This window comes from Mus pahari, chromosome 6 (genome assembly GCF_900095145.1).
Source record: "Mus pahari chromosome 6, PAHARI_EIJ_v1.1, whole genome shotgun sequence".
In the NCBI taxonomy this organism is placed as follows: Eukaryota; Metazoa; Chordata; class Mammalia; order Rodentia; family Muridae; genus Mus; species Mus pahari.
In genome coordinates, this window is record NC_034595.1 from 54,480,893 (window position 1) to 54,496,909 (window position 16,017).

At 46.2% G+C, this 16,017-nt stretch overlaps 1 protein-coding gene across 3 annotated transcripts in view; it reads left to right on the plus strand.

Moving 5' to 3' along the window:
* Nucleotides 1-265: 265 nt before the first annotated feature.
* Dab1 (DAB adaptor protein 1) overlaps nt 266-16,017 on the plus strand; it is a 1,123,238-nt gene continuing 1,107,486 nt past the window's right edge. For 2 of the 3 annotated variants that reach the window (XM_029539575.1, XM_029539576.1), the window contains exon 1: nt 267-600. The gene's annotated coding sequence lies outside the window, so the exon portion shown is untranslated. Of the gene's footprint in view, nt 601-16,017 lie in introns of all 3 variants that reach the window. The other variant, XM_029539573.1, reaches the window with a different exon arrangement.

The following is a 16,017-nucleotide window of genomic DNA, read 5'->3' on the forward strand; positions in this document are numbered from 1 at the left end:
CCTTCCCTGGGAAGTGGCAGTTGGGGATGAGTTTCCATAATAAATCGCTGTTGCTTGCCCTAAAGCCCAGACATTCTGGGGAGCAGACTCAGATCGCCTAAGGAGAGCGCTGCGGGAGACCAGTGATGGTTATAGGCAGTGCTGTGGTGGTTTAAGAGGGAGTGGCAATTGCGTGCTGAGGCTCCTTTCCTTAGCAGAGCCCGCACTGTGGCCAGGTCCAGCCAAGCCACTCTTGCCTGAGCTCGTATCCTTAGTTAGGTGGGGAAATGCTGAGGGGCTCTCCTATTCGGGGGAATGCGGTAGTGATGTATAAGGTATGAAAGATGTGGCCTGCAGAGAGCCGGCACTATCTCTATTGCTGCTGCTGCTGCTGCTGCTGCCACCGCTGCCTTTGCTGCCGCCACTACTGCCGCCACTAGAGCTGCCGGGAGTGAGCCTCCCTTCTTCCAGATACCCAGCTCCGTTGCATCTCCCGCTCCCTGGCCCTGCACGGACCTTCCTGCCCCAGGGAACAAAAGCAGAGTCCGGTCGCCCTGTTCTGCAGCCAGAGGATGATGAGTCGAGAGGGCTGAGCAGAGTGTGGTCTTCAGCGGCTGGAAGGTAGGAGAGGGTGTTGCGCCTGGCGGCCGCGGCGTGGGAAGCTAGGGTGGGCGCGCCAGGGCAAGGGTGGCTTCAGGCGTCCAGCCGTCGGGTGGGCGCCTTATGGACCCTGCAGGATGGTGGTCTGCAGCGCCGCGGCCGCAGTGCCCACTGCGGGCCGAGAGGCGCGTTCCCGCAGCCACGAGGGAGCCCCTGCATGGGGACTGGAGGCTGAGGAAAGAAAAGTCTGAAGCCCAAAGCCAAGCGGTGGTGGCTGCAGAAGGGCTGTCCGCAGCTCTTGGACTTGGCGGTGCGTTTCGCCGCGCTGAACGGCCAGGCGGCGGCCGCAGTGTGCGCAAAGTTTTGGGTAGCGCGCAAAGGCGCAGGCAAGGGCCGCGCACAGAGGTGCAAGTTGTGGCCAGAGAGCTAAGGCGACCTCAGGACCACCAGCGGGGTTTGCCTAAGAAGGGGACAGGTGGATTCTGTTCCTCTCCAGCTTAGAGGAGACTGGGTTGAAGCGGCGTCGTTTTAACCCTTTGGTCCCCGGGGAAAACAACTTCATCCGTGTTGGAGCCTGCTGGACCCTGGCAGCTTTGAGGCTCCTGGTTTGATCCTCCTGTGGCGGTGCGCAATTCTCTGCTTCTGTCGCGTTTTAATTTCTAGTCTCTTAGGTTTAGTTGGCCTGGGGTCTTTCCCTAGGTTTGTATTTTTTACCCCTTGGACCATTGCGTACATGTTTCTCTATCTCCTCGCTAGATTGACTCTTGGATGCTGCTTAGAAAAATGAAATGATTAATCAATTAGGTTAGTGGCCAATTACGCATAACCTTGTAGGAAAATAATTATGTTGGGCTCTCAGCTTCCACCAGTGATGAGGCGGGAATCGAGCCCAGGTACAGGGGCTGTTCCCAAATGATAGAACTGGGGGGGGGGGGGTCGGTTACGTTCTGGAATTTAAGATTAAGAAGATTCAAATGTGTGATGGTGACCACCCACCGAGGTGGTAGGGGTCTACGGAGGAGTGTGTGTGTGTGTGTGTGTGTGTGTGTGTTTCAGTTTTTGCTGAGAAAATTAACCCTTGACAGACTAGCCTGGGTAGACTTTTCAGGCAACATGGTGTATCCAACGGCTTGAAGGAAAGGTGTGTCCCCTTGCATGCCTGACCCCCTAACACACACACACACACACACACACACACACACACACACACACACACACACACCCTTTCAAGGAGCCCCCTCTGCGAATCACAGCACCTCGTAGTGGCTTTGCTGAGCTTCAGGAGGCTGAGTTTAGGGGATTGCCTCTTAGTTTCATGTAGGAAGAATCGCATCATTGCAGACAGAGCTTTCTGTACACTGCTTAGCAGAACACATATCTCCCCCGATTGTGCTAAATAAAGCCTTTATTAAATGGGAGCAAAAGGGAGACAATCTGTTTCCAGGGCTGGGAAGTTCTGCTGCATAGCGAGGCTTTTTTTTTCCCCTTTCTTTTTTGGAAACACTGGTGGGGTTTGGCACTGCAGTATTACAATACAGCCATATTAAAAAGGTCTTCAGAGCTTAGAGCCCTCCACCGCTGCAGGCTCCTCTTCTATACACTTCCATGATCAACAGCTCCTTTGAAGGGTGCATGCAGTGGATTCCAAAGGCAACGGGTGTGCTTTTTAACCCCTTATGTGTTCAGCTTAAGCTGATTCTGTCTGTTTAGGCACCTGCATATAAGGTAGTAGAATCCTATTCATAAGGCAAAAACCTGGAGGTGCTTCCTCAGACAAGATTTTGCAACAGGTCCTGTGTTTGAGGTTTCGAGTAATGGATCCCTTTGGCGTTCAATGTCAGGGCTCCGTTCTCTACCAGTGATGCAATGAGGGTTGAACCCAGTGGTCTTGCAGCGCCTGCAGTGCTGACAGTAGCTGGTTCTGAATTTTATGGCTGCTCCCCCCCACCCCCCGCACCCCATTGCTCTGCTGGATGGGAGGAGTAGCTGGCCAGTACACTGTGACAGCAGGGCTACCTCCTTCCCAGTGCAGAGAGAGACAGAGAGGGTTGGCTGGGGCTGCCTGGAGCTGGCTGGGGCAGGCTGGGGCAGGCTGGGGCAGGCTGGGGCAGGCTGGAGCTGGCTGGGGCTGGCTGGGGCTGCCTGGGGCTGCCTGGGGCGACTTAGCAAATAGGGATTGGTCAGCTAGAAGAGTGCCTAGTGATACTGGTATCCAGGGGCAACTGCTGGCCATAGTGGCTACCCTTCAGTACTTACAGTTTGTCGAGATTTTTTTCCCCCTAGAAGTTGGACTCAGCCAGTTGCTTTGCACTCATAGTATTTGTTGTAGATTCTGGTGCTAGCCAAGATCTTGCTCTTTTTTCTAAAATTGACTTTTTTTTTTCTTTAATAGTAGGAAGAGATATGGAAAGAGAATGAGGGGAGAGGAAAAGAAAGATGCAAAGGGGTGGGGGTGGGGTCGCATTGGTGAGAAAAGAAGAGACCGAGAAAGCTCAAGATTTCAGATATGCTAGAGAGTGGAAAAGAGGAAAGAAATGGGAGAGAAGTAGGGAGAAGGGGATTCGTGGACAGCTACAGAAAACAGTAACATTAGCACCAAGAGAGCAGTGCTTGTCCAAAGCAAGTCTTGTCCTGTCTTCTGACTGGAAAGAAAAACATGAGAGGACCTCAAGCTGCACAGGAGTTGTTCCAGCGAAGCTTGCTGCTGCGAGCGCACCATTGACAGGATTGGAGAGTTACTAAATAAATGTGTTACCCCCCAAAGCTCTTGATTCCATCTCTCATCCTTGCCTGGAGTTTCCTGTTGGTGTAGCGGGAGCCAGATCTGATGTGTTTGCGGGGCAGTGTTGCCATGCCTCATAGAAGGCTCGCTCTGACTGAGTCAATCCAGGCTGAGCATGCAGTGATAGGGAGGACGTGTTTGCTTGGGGATGTTCTTCCGTGGGACGGAAGCCGACCACTTGTTTTACTTTCTAAGACTATCATTTATTTAGCCTTGGGGAAATAAAGTGGGGGTAGGGCAGTGAGGTGGTGGGAAGTGAGTCAGGGGTCTCTTTTCTTCAGCCTCCGACTCCCCATGCAGGTATCATTTGAGCTTCCCAGCTCATCTTCTACCCTCTGGAACAGGCCCATCTGCAGCCGGTATGGTCTTTCTAAAAGATGTCTTTGATCATGTTTCTTCCCAGATCAAAAACCATAAAGGGCACCCTACTGCCTAGAGCATATTATTCAAATTCCTGACCACAGACATCAAGGCCTTTCACTGTCTGGCCTCCTCCCTCCCTCTCTCCCAGGGTTCCATGCGTGCATTTCAACACAGATACACACGCATACTTGCATTCAGTGCTGTACATGCCATGTGCACATTATCACACATAAACATGCACACAGTAATGCTTATATAAACACACATCCTGACATACACATGGCCACACATACTGTCATACGCAGATGCACATATTGCATTAATCCCACATATGCACCCCAAGCTATACTTAAGGCACTGAATGCACTCCTGTATAGATGCAGAATCTTGCTCTCACAAATATACACACAGTATATTACTCACACATGTATATGTGTGGTTACAAGTATATAAGCACATATACACATAAAAGCAGTGTCACAAACATTCGCATATGTACACAAAATCTATTTATTCCCATATCTCAGTACCAGATGTCCACAGCACCGCACCCCCATTCACTCCCTCTGGATATGTCAACCTGTACGCACCCAGAGGTTGTGTTGTACCCCTCACATATTTACACATGTCCCATTTGTATCTGTGTGTTTCTGTGTATGCATTCCTATCCTATTGGCACCCCACATGTATCTTGAACCTTTGCTACTTTCCCCCATTTCAAAACCACCTCATTGTCCTTCAGTCTAGCGAGCTGAGCACACCCCTCGAGAGCCATCTTATAAGATGCATGACACAAAGACCCCTTTCTTGTGTGGAGTTCCTGTTCCTTCTGTTCTTGTCACATACAGCTTTTGAAGTGGGTGTCAGGAGTTCCCAGGGTCTATATCTTCCAACAGATTGTATGTTCCTTCAGTTCATTTCTCCTTCATCCCATAGCATACCATAACAGTTAGTACAGACATATGGTTGCAGTTTAATGACCACTTCATTTAGGATGTTCTAATGTCATAAGGGATCTAATGACAACACCCTTAACATTGTCCCATTATTGATTTCTGCTCTCCACTTTATTTTGGGAAAGAGTATTTCTCTGTAGCCTTCTTGCTGTTCTAGAACTCACTATAGTGGCCTAAGCTGGCTTTAAACTCACAGCATTCTCCCTACTTCTGCCTGAGTGCTGGGTTTGTGAGGGTGAGCAATGTGTCACTTGAATATATATAATATATATAATATATATGAATTCATAATAAATTCATTATATAATTCATTATATATTAATAAATTCATGTATAATGAATTTATTATGAATTCATACATATTATGAATATATATATTCAAGGGACACATTCCCATTTAAGATAGATGTAACAATCTCTCCCTTGCCTGTTTAAATGACCTACCCTCTATGTTGAAAGGATACTACTAAACATTTGGGCTGCTGCTTGGACTTTCTGCCTTATTTTCCTAACTAGGACATATCTGGGGATCATGGAGTATAGGCACACATGTGCTCCTAAAGGCAGGGGACACACATGTGGGCAGTGCCTAACAACTGTGGAAGGCATGAGCGCTGCAAACCACTGGGAACACTTTAAACGATGAGACAATAATGTGAATCCTGATTATTTTTACAAGTTCCATTAGATAGTCTCATTACGTGCACTAAGTCCCCTATGTGACAGGCTCATAATCTTCACTCTTGCAGAAGAGGAAGGATGGGTTTCACAAGACTCTACCAATTGGCCAAGTCAGAAAGGGAAAGGATAGTAGAGCCTGAGCTGAAACTCAGATCTTCATTTTATTGTCTGTATCCTTTCTAATTTGTTCTCTATATATCTGAGGGCACTATACAAAAGCATTATAATTTAGTTTCATCCACCCGGTATCTGCTCAGAGCACACACGTGTATAGTGTCCCTTAGCCCATGTCTTCAGGTACATTTCCTGTTGTGGTGGTTTGGATGACAATGGCTCCATAGGCTCATATATTGAATTCTTGGTCTCTAATTGGTAGAACTATTTGGGAAGGGTTGGGAGGTATGCCTAGGTGGAAGAGGTGTGTCACTGGGCATGGGCTTTGAGGTTTCAAAAGCCCATGCCATTCCTTGTTTGCTTTCTCTGCAAGACACTTGTGGATCATGATATAAGCTCTCAGCTACTGCTTTAGTACCATGTCTAACTGTCTGCTGCCATTCTTGTCACCGTCATGGACTTGCCTTCTGAAATTATAACCTCCAGCAAACTCTTTCTTCTATAAGTTGCCTTGGCCATTGTATCTCTTCACAGCAATAGAAAAGTAACCAAAACGGGGGTCAATTTCTTTTTACAGAAAAAATAATATTATGTATAACAAATAAACATGCATTAGTCAAGTCCCTAGAGACAGGAGGAGGCAGAACCCAGGTATTTAAGCCCATGAGTCATTGTGTGTCCTTACATGCAAGAGCTGATCCCAGAGATGAGGAGGGTACTTTCTGCTTTCACTTGACTCTGTGGAGTGCATGAAGGATGGATATAAGGTTTCCTCCTGGAAAGGGATGGACTTAACTGGCACTTATGTCTGGAGACTGAAGCACTAGAAGGGTCAACATTTTCCTTAAGAAATCCTATGTCCTCTAGTTTAACTCAACTGCATTTTGAGGTCTTTGAATAAGTGTTTGAGACCATGTGGTTTGAGACTTTGGTGAAGAGCTGTAGGTGTGACTTCAGGTCATACGAATTAGGATACTTTGTTAGAGAGTCCATGGGTGCTGGAGGCCCCCAGAGCTTGAATTTGATAGCATCATCTGTCTTATGAGCAGAGTACCACACTGTAGCTCCGCTTACTGACAGCTTCCTGTAAGTCAGACTTGGCCGAATGTGCATCTTACTGCTCTCATTCTCTCCTCATATTAATCCTGTGAATAGTGTTAAGGTCTTCACTTTATCCTTAGTTAAACAGTGCCAGCCTGGCAATGACGAAATCTTTTCTGAGATTAGAATGAATAGAAAAGTGGCTCGGTATCAGAGACATTGAGCACCTCGTCCTAGATCAGACGTACAGCCTGGTGCACGGATGAAGAGCCTGCATCTGGACTCGAGCCCCTCTGGCCCCGGAGGCTGTGATCTTCCCACTGTGCTGAACTGCTTCTGGCTTGCTCATCCTAACTACTCGGCACGTGGAGCCTCCTGCCTGAGTGTTCCATTTAAGAGGAGACATTTGTTATCTGAAAGGTTCTGCTCTCCAGGCTTCAGATCTGCCACCTGGTTCATCTTATATTTCTGTATGAAGGAACATGAGATGCTAACCAGAGGAGCTGGGAATTAAATACAAGTGACTTGTGCTCCTCAGTGCTCAGTTGTATACGATTCTAGGAGTTATGCAAGAGCCTGTAGTTTCCTAGTACCTTCACCTTCATTATCACCATTGCTAACTGCCACCTTCATCCTTATCATTACCACCAGCACCACCAGTATACCACCACGGCAGCAGCTGCAGCAGCAGCAGCAGCAGCAACATCGTTATTGTTGATGGTTTCACAGCATCTGTCTCTACTGAGTGTGTTTTATCTTTTGCTTATGAGTATTTTTCATACTATCCCATCATACTCAAAACAATCTCCTGTTTTCCTATTAAGTAACTGAGGTTCCAGAAGGCTGTGAGCCTTGCGTCTACTGAAACTAGGATTGGGATTGGGGCTCTAGGTTTGGTGTTATCATCTGTTCTCAGTTCTTTTCTCTAGGCTTTTTTTCCATGGGTCCTTCTTGCTGCCCTTAGCATGCATGCCCAGCGAAGCACGAAAGCATGGGCATGTCCTCGTCTTTTTTCTATGATCTCAATGCTCAGTGGGACCACTGTCTGAAAAGATGCGTTTTACTGACCTGAGTTTTTCCTACCGTCTTCCTTCTGTTGAGCTGTCAGGTATACGAAGAGCTGCCTGATGTTTTGTTTATCTCTTTCAACTCCTTAGAAATGTAATAATAGCATCTCCTGCCATGTATTCTAATAGAGAAAAGGGAATAGGTAAATTGGGTCCCTTGTGATTTGAAGCCTGGGTTAAATCGAAAGACACCTTGTGGCAGAGAGAAGAGCATTTCTCAGGTTGGCATAGCTACTGAGGACCACGATGTGTCACTTTTTGGTTTTGAGAAAGGAAGTGGTATTGTCAATGATACTCAGGATCCTTTCATATTGGCAATAGTGCCAGAATACTTATCAAGTATTGAGATTCCTCCAATAGCAACACTGCAACAAACAGGTGACCTGGTGACATCAGACGACCTTTTAATTCACCTGGCAAAGCGCATATGATTTCTATCTCAGAAAGGGGAAGGCAGAATTAAACAAATACCAAATAAAGAATTCATTTGTATTCATAGGCTTTTAATAAATAAAAGCATTTTTTTCCCCTGAAATGAGCTCTGAGCCACAGGTCTTAAGACTTCTTGTTTCGTTAACATGCAAAATGCAGCAGCTTCTTGTTTCAAAAATGACCTTTTTTTTTTTTCCTTTCTTTCTTTTTTTTTTTTTTTCTTGAGCTTAGATCTTTTGGTGACATTTTCTCCAAGCAAATATTTACAGGCAAGTCGGAAACTGACAGGAAGGAGGGTTTAAAATGAAAATGTTACCAAACTGAAGTTTACATCTGAGTGTAACACATGGTGTCACCATGGACAGAGTCTTAAGCACTCAAAATATTTGTCCATTTGTGGAGCTGGCTAAAAGCCACGCTCTTTTCATTTGTCAGTGTTAAGGAAAGATCATCTTGTAAGTGCATTATGGTGACCATCTCTGTTTCCCAGCGTTTGGATCTATTACAGACATGATCTTCAACTCTTCACTTGCATCTTTGAACTTGCTGCTGGAATACCTTGGGTGAACCCTGATTTCTTTCTCCCCCGATACTTTTACTTACATAGTTTTCCCTGCCCACATTCCCTCCTTTCCCCATACCCTGCCTCTTACATCTGAGGTTAGCTACCTTGACCTGCAGGATCAGTGTTGATCACCACAGATGTGGGCAGTTTTGTTCCTTTATCATTTTATAACATATAAGTGATAGAAATCAGTTGTAAAATGGGGTATAGAAAAATAAGGTGCTAGAAAAATTCACTTGAATTCCAGAATTTGTATTAGCCATCGTATCATCCTTTTGTGACTCTTATGTATTTATATTAACATACATGTACATGTGCACTTAAACAACATTTGCTGGTATAATTAACTTTATATTATTTTATCTCAGACATCTACTTTCTCATAGATTTCTGATTGTTTTCAAAGTAACTTAGTGACCTAAATGTTTTCTTCTCTTATCATTTATACATATGTGTATTTAAACACACATACAGACACACACAGAGTGAGAGAGCGAGTGAGAGAGAGAAAGAGAGAGGGAGAGAGGGGAAAAGAGAGAGGGGGGAAGAGAGAGAGAGGGAGGGAGGGAGAGAGGGAGATGGAGATGGAGAGAGAGAGAGAGAGAGAGAGAGAGAGAGAGAGAGAGAGAGACCTTCGAGTCACTAAGTATAGATACACTGTCGTTGTTAATGACTATATAATTTCTAATTGAAGGAATATGCCACATATATTTCAACCATTTTTGTACTGACAGGAACTTCATTTTGTTCACAAATTTTTACAAACAATGTTGAAATTGCAGCCTTGTGCATTGACCATTTCTCCTAACACTCCAACTTGCATGAGCAAACCCCCAAAGGTAATTTCTCTCAGCGGGAGGAAGGATAGGTCTCTTTTAAAGCATAGTAGATGGCATCATGCTACTTTCTAAGGAACACATGAATTCGTATTTCCCAGCACGCGTGCAAAGTGACCTTTCTCTCACTTGCTGGCAGCATGTGCGATGAACCTTGAAGGTAAGAGGCGTCGCATCGCTACCCTGATTTGTGTTTTCTAGGTGTTTGATGGGCAGGAACATCTTTTCGCTTTCATTATGAGATTGGCTTCACTAATTCATCATCCTTGCCCAGTGTTGCTTCGGGTGGGGTGTCTCATTTCATTAGAGCACCTTTTATTTTGTGGATGGTGACTTTTTCTTCTCATTTATCAGTATCACATAGATCTTTCTCCCACAAAGAGGTGTGATCCAAGTTGTAATGATCTCTATATTTGTGTCTAAACTAGAAGGGAGGTTTCCTGACAGCAGAAATGTCTACACCCACTTTCAGGGTACACATTTCATCTCTATGTTAGTACCTCTGGGCAAGGCCTGAAAAAAGTAGAGATAGAAAACCCGTGACTATAAATACGGACCACACACAGGCTACCCAAATATATATTCATCTAACAGTGATCTGTGTGGCATGATTTATGTACGTGGTGTCACATGGACTGAGATATTCCAAATAAGCAAAGTTTCAAGATGACTAATGTTCTGAAAATACTTATAAATGAATTACTTCCATGCCTTCCAAAATAGAATGATTCAGAAATATCGTTGTGAACATCCGTTATTACGCTGAGCTATACACTTGATATGCTTATGGGCTATTTAGAGGCACAAGATTGTTGTCCCCAGACATGCGACCACATGGATTTTAAACGTCCCATTTTGATGTATAGACGGAAACTTCTTTCATCAGTGATTTGTATTTCTGCACCTTCCCTTCCACTGTCAGATTAGACTGTCGTGTCTTGGTGTTGTGAGCTGATCTAGTTTTCTGTTTAGTTAGTGTTCTTGCATTTCTATACATCTTTGCCATGGCTGTGATTAATATGAACAGGAATTATACCAGTTAGAAATATTGATAGATCATGAGTTCATAGCCACCAGGTTTTGTCTGAGTGCCATTTCCCAGTGTGAAAATCATTGCTTTCCACTGGAAACATCACCCTTGCTGAACTATTGTTCTTTCTTTCTTTGCAACTATATTCTGTTAAAGTGAGACTCCTCAATATGGGGACATGCCATCTCCACTGATTAGCATACCTGTCCAATTGCTTGACCAAAAGAGCTAAACAAAGAGCTAAACAAAGGGTTTTAAAGGTGTCTTTATAGTGAAAGAAATGCATTTCTCAGTTTTGTACAAGTCTGAGTCCACAGGAAGTCTGTGAGCTAGAAGTCATAGCTTTCAGCCCCTTAAATAGATGTTTCCTCATCCCTAGGATGCCATACCACCTTCACAATCCATGGTGTGACATCACCATGCCTTCCTTCTGGTAGGCAGGGAGGAAAGGAAGTGGGAGAGGAGCTCCCGTTTATTTTAAGTACATGGCCAGGAGTTGTACCTACAATTTAGACTCATTTCCTAATGCCTAACATAAGGGAGACTAAGGATTATTGTTTTTTATTTTGAGTGGATTTGTGCCAAAATTGAGGTTCCATTTTTGGAAGATGGGAAGAATGGATATTCGTAGACACATCAAGCAATCCCTCTGACTCTTGTCATTCTGGTGTCCCCTCAGCTTGCTCGTAAGCTTGCCAGCACTTGTGTGCAAAGCAGACGTCGACCACTTCCTTCCCACCCGCCCCCTGCTATGTGGAGTATGAACAGGCTCTGCAGCGAGAACAGCTTGATTTCCAGTCTTTCCCTCCTTGTTCTAAAAATGCTCCCTCCTTGTTCCCCATATTGAGGAGTCAGTGTCACTTTAACAGAATATAGTTGCAAAGAAAGCAATAATAACAGTAGAGCAAAAGTTACATTTCTAATGGAGAAAGTAATGATCCTCACCCCAGGGAATGGCACTCAGGTAGAACCTGGTGGCTATGAACTCGCGATCTATCAATATTTCAGATGGGTATGATGCCTGATTATATTAATCCACATCCTTGGCAAAGACAGATAAAATGCAAGAACACGGAACATGAAACTAGATCAGCTTACAACACCAAGGTTAGGGGAACCATCTTAGCTGATTTTTATTTTGTAACTTAGCCCAGGTTCTGTCTAGTCCTTTACAATTCTACTCAAAGTTAATCATTCTTGGTTTTTTACTTAACTTCCATTTCCAGCTTTAAGAGGTTCAGGTGTGGAGACTGCACGCCCTGCAAACAGGTGTGCTGGGACAACTCTATGAGAGTCGAGGGGAAATCAGCCCCCCATGTGAATGAAGGAATGAGTTTGAGGGCTCGAGAATCTGACCAGTTTTATGAAGAGGGGTCCCCTGGTGATCAACAGATCGCATCATCTTGCACCTGAAATCTCTGCACCCCAAGGGCTCCTGATGCCTGATTAGTAGGAAAACAAACCTTTCCTTACCCCAGACTGACTCGGGAATTGAGTTTGCCAAGTGGCTGATTACAACTGCTCTCCCTGTTTGCAAAGTAGAAATGTGATTTCATTTTGAAAGGGGAGGGGGGGGATCCCAGGGAAGATGCATAAACACGTTCTTTCTCTCTCCAAATTAAAAATCAGATGAGAGGTAAACCTGTTTTTAGATGAAGATGAAGCCATGTGTCTTATTTCTCTTAAAGTTGATCAGGAAATTTAGGCTGTGTAGCTATATCAGGCTTCTGGCATTTTCTAAATTGGTCTTAGCTGATGGCAACAGCTCTTCTTGTCCCTCACAGGGAGCATGTGTGACCTTTCATGAAGGAGCACTGAAAGGACCCTCTGTGATTGGAATACCAAGTGAGACAAGGAAGGAGGTGTATGTCATTTCTCTTGGGTTCTTGGATGCCAGGGGCATCGCCTGAGCTGAAAGATACTTATTAAGAGTGTTGGGCTACCTACTGCATGCTAGCAAAGGCTTGGGAGCCCCAAGTAGAGTTGAAGGTGGATATTCATCAGCCCCTGAAACTGTTTGGGGTGAGTGCAACACAATTTCTAGGGACAGGGCGAGGTTACTCTATGCACTAATGTCTACTGGCTTTGACTCCATCCTTTTAAGCCTCATGCGAACATGTCAGCTAAAGTCCCTGGACACTCCACGGTCACGGGTGCTTTGGGTGAAAGTTCAAAGGAACACACATACAGTACAGGCATGATGCTGCATGATCCTAGAACACATCTGCTGTGGTTCCACATTCACTGTCTGTCCCTGGTTTTACTGGAAAGATAGATCACCCCCCTTTCTTTGAGGGGACAGGCTGGAAGTGCTGGGATCTTGCTATACCCCTCTAGAGAGCAGAGTGGAAGAGTGATGTGAATGCTTCCTTAGAATATCGTGTGCTTGCTCAGAAAACTCCAGACACCGCGATAGCCTTCAAGATGAACTCCACACTCCTTGACCTGAAAGAGCTGTCCTCTATTCATAACCCATTTCCCAATGAGAAGGCCACAGGCTTTAAAGTGACCACATGACCTTGTCGCCAAGCCATTGTACAGCCATTCCCAAGTTAAACCTTGCAGGGTTGTTTTTCAAAGGGTCAATAGAACGTCAGGTGCCCCAGTGAAATACCGGGGAAAGGAAGAACGTGGACCGCTTGGATCAGGCTCCGATTATCATCATCATCGCAGTTGTCCAATAAATGGTAACGATCCCTCCTGTACTCCCTGGGGGAAAGTGTGAAGTGGCGATCTGAGATGTTTCCAGCACACTTCAAAGTGCTTTGAAGCCACCAGTGCTGTGAGGAGTAAAAAGCGACAAATTGACAGAGGTTACCATCAGGCAAAAATCACTCCCAGAGCAGCCCAGTAGTGGGGAGGGAGGATGCCTCCTGGCATCAAGTCCCAGCGCCTGTACTGCCACCGGGATTTTACAAACTCCGCCTTCTCTCTCTACCCTGAAATGTTCCCTTGAAAAAGGAGGAAGAAGTTATGACACTGAGATGGGGACCCTGTCGGGGACTGCCCGTGAAGGTCAGAAGTTTCCCAGGGACTGCTCGGAAGCCCATGTCCTGCTGTGTTTTCTCTGTGAGTGTGATGTTAAGACAGTGGGAGCTTCCAGCTGATGTCAGGCACCAGCTTGGAAGACGGCAAATGTCTTCTTTGTGCCAAACTCCCGGTGGAGTGTCTTACACAGAGTAGCTGTGTTTCCACGGAATACCTTCTCTCTCTTCTCCCCGTGGCTCTGTGCTTATTTCATGACATCCAACTCAGCGAACAGTTATTGATCCCCTACTGGGTGCAGGGAGCACTTCTGACTCTCATGTGTGTGTTTCTCCCACCACACCAGCATTTCTACCTCCTTTCCTTATTAGAACTGAAAGCAGCTGAGTACCTGGTATCTACTGTTTTAAAGGGACAACGTATTGCTATTGTTATTTTAAAATTATTATTATTGTTGTTATTACTTATTATTATTGCAGGAATCATTTTTATTATCAGATCTTGAATTGAAGTACATCAGGAGAGAGAGAGAGAGAGAGAGAGAGAGAGAGAGAGAGAGAGAGAGAGAGATTGTGTGTGTGTATACAAGTTTTCCAATCTTAATATATTGTGATCAACAAAACAACACAACACAAAGCAGCCTCCCCCTGAACTCCAACCAGCCAAACATGAGAGAAACATAAAAAGCCTGGGCTTGGAAGGCTAAGGCCTGGTTTGAACTATGACCTCAGTGCTATGCTTGTGCGATGCTGGGCTCAAGCTTCCAGCCTCCTAGCCCTGCCCCGAGATGCTTTTCTCTCAGCTAAGGGAAACCCCTTTTCTTCTCTTTTGCTGCTTGAAGTTGCTATGAAGAGCTGCTGCACGCAGACCTAAGCTATGGACCAGGAGGGCCTGTGTGCACACTTATAAGCTCCCGTGACTGCTAATATTCTTCTCGATTGCTATATTCTTCCCACTTCGCTCTTGCCTCTGGGTTAGTTGAAAGAGACACATCACCTTTCCTTTCTCATCCCGGCCATCTTGAGCGAGTAGGTGCCGCCTCCCCTCTGTGTCTTGCACGGGGGCCCTATCTGAACCTGATGTTTTATCGGCTGGCCTGAAAAGAGTCCATTTGTCCCCTGCTAAATGAGCTGTTGCTATGTGCCTCTGCCCCTCGGCACCCGAGGCTACATTCATGGGAGAATCCAACCGTGGCTCTCAGGAGCATCTCAGGAACGTTTATTAGAAGAAAGCTCTTCTCCGCAGGTTGTGCCCTCCCTTTGTAGCCTCCTTCCTCTGGAGCATGGGCTCATTAGTCCAAGTGGGGCAGGTATCCGAGGGCAGGAGGGCAAGCCACAGGCAGATTGGTAGCCATGGGCCTCTCAAAAGTCTAACAGTGGGCTCTGCCTCCAGGGTCGCCTCATCTACAGGTGGCCAATTAGCTCTAATTGCCTGCATCTGGCTACATGTGAGTGGGCCCTCTCTAACCTTGGAGTTGTGGCTGGTTCCCTTCCTTGGGCTGCTGGGCTGCCCTTTTCCCATGGCCAGCAGAGTGGAGCCCTCTTTGAGGGGCATTCACTATCAACGGCCTGCCTTTGAGATACGAGGACATACCTTTGATCGGACTGTGGCTTCTGAGCCCACACAGCCTCCAGTCAGCCCTGGACTTGGGTTCCTGGCAGTTAGGGGCTTAGTTGACCGGATGCTGCTGCATTATAATTTTCAGGTGAGAGTCCTTTCAGTCCTGGGTCTTGTGGCTTATCATTGGTACAGGGTGGTGTCAGAAGTGCAGGAGGGATCACTCCTTCTTCTCTTTGTCCCCCAGTACACACACCCACTCTGTAGGAAGGTAAAACGAACAGTGATGGGGCCAGGCTGAACAAGCTGGCTCCTGGACTAAGAGGGTACGTGCCTGTCCCTTGTATCGGGGTCACTCTGTTTCCTTCTCTTTTTACTCTTACAGACCAGGTAGTCAGGCATAAAGGAATTTGCGAGGGCCCTGAATTAGGACGTTTCCATGGCTGAGGGCTTGAGCTCTGGGCCCAAACACCAGTTCTGTCACCAATAGAGTAACACAAGCATTTCACACTCTGCCCTTTCCGTTCCCAGCTCTGTACAGGGAGGGTGATCACTTCTGGGGCTGCTTCACAGTGTGCTGCTGGGCGTCAAGGGAAATGAACACTGGCCCAGGGTAATAGTTCATTAAACATCCGCTGATTAGCATTTTAAATTTGTGCCTAACTCTGCGCAGGCCCAGGTGGAAGTATTGAGGCAGGGTGCATGTGGGAACGGTTCTCCGATGGGGCTGACTGGTACTTTATAGAGCTATTTGGAGACACGTGAGGGATGAGACTGTGTGTGTTTCTGCGCCACTTGTGTGTATAAGTCCGAACGAGTGGGCGGAGATGACGTTAGTGGTTGGTCCGAGCGACAGTGGGCGGTGATGACGTCGACGACGTAGGGTGGTCTGACGACGACGACAACGACGCTGCATTCTGGGAGATCTGGGGAGGTCCTCTTAGCGGCAATCCTGTGTGTCTGCAGGGGGCACAATATAATGTTTAGAGGGAGAGTGGTTAGTGGAGGCGAGAGACCCCCAACAAGACT